The 1,226-nt window shown below is 46.0% G+C and overlaps 1 non-coding gene across 1 annotated transcript; it reads left to right on the top strand.

Annotated features, from left to right (window-relative positions):
• Positions 1-591: 591 nt before the first annotated feature.
• On the top strand, positions 592-665 carry TRNAK-CUU (transfer RNA lysine (anticodon CUU)). Its single transcript has one exon. It is a non-coding gene; the product is annotated as a tRNA-Lys (tRNA).
• The last annotated feature ends 561 nt before the right edge of the window (positions 666-1,226 follow it).

Raw genomic sequence — 1,226 nt, 5'->3', positions numbered from 1 at the left:
ACTTCTTAACACCTACCCTAAATAAAGGTGTGTGGGGCAGATAAAAGAAGGAGGCACCACGACCTAGCAGAATTTGGGTCTTAAGGTCCCTGGTGATCAGGAATTAAGTTTCTGGCCAATCTCTAATCTTTTCCCCATTATGACCTGCACAGAGAACATGGTTGGGCCCTCAGCTTCAATTCCTTTGACCTGACATCCTGTTATAACTGCCTCCCTCGGTTTAAATTCATCCATCCTTCAACATCAAGCACAAACATTATAGAGAACCAGAGTGCTACCTGTGATTGGTTCATTAAGCTTGACTTTTTGCCAATGGCTCAATATCTAGGTCACATAGTAGTTCCCGTGTGATGTCTTGCCAACTCCGGTTATCTCCAGGATGAGATCTTTCAAATCCACGTTGGCCCCTCCAGTGGGGTCTCACCGGCAAAAGCTGGGCTGGGAGAGGCTTCGGGTACCAGTCCAGTGGCGAGTCAGCGGAGAGTCCACTGACCCACTGATTTCCCCACTCCTTCACCAGGCGTGACGGCTTCTTGCTAGATCCCACAATCCTTTGTTCTCACACCACTTATACTCACTATGTTAATCATGGTCCATGCTAGCTCAGTCGGTAGAGCATGGGACTCTTAAACCCAGGGTCGTGGGTTCGAGCCCCACGTTGGGCAGTCGATTTAAGACATCTTTCCAACATGCTATCGGTTCTTACCATCCCTAAGATCTGACCTCAATCCCGAGATTCTTGTTTGACTTCCCTGGTGGCTCAGACAGTAAAGCGTCTGCCTACAACGTGGGAGACCCAGGTTCGATCCCTGGGTCGGGAAGATACTCTGGAGAAGGAGATGGCGACCCACTCCAGTGTTCTTGCCTGGAAAATCCCATGGACAGAGGAGCCTGGTAGGCTACAGTCCATGGGGTCACAAACAGTCGGACACGACTGAGTGACTAAACTTCAAACTTTCCAAATATTATATTCCTCTATTGAGATATAGTCCTTACAGACACTATCTTATTTAATTCTTTAGTCCTGATAGTGCTTAAGATAATTTCTTATACATATAAAAATACATTAAATGTTTTTGATGCATTAAGTCAATGACTTCTCTAGTAGTCTAAAAATGTAGACAACATTACCAGGTGCAAGGTCTGACTGACCAAGTCACTCCTAAGATCACACGAGGAAGACCAGAACTGAAACTGTCTTATTCTCCCATCTCCTTTTAGCCTCA

The sequence above is a fragment of the Capricornis sumatraensis genome, chromosome 19, assembly GCF_032405125.1.
Source record: "Capricornis sumatraensis isolate serow.1 chromosome 19, serow.2, whole genome shotgun sequence".
NCBI classification, from domain to species: Eukaryota; Metazoa; Chordata; class Mammalia; order Artiodactyla; family Bovidae; genus Capricornis; species Capricornis sumatraensis.
The sequence above is the reverse complement of the archived record's forward strand: the minus strand, read 5'-3'. Positions and strand labels throughout refer to the sequence as shown.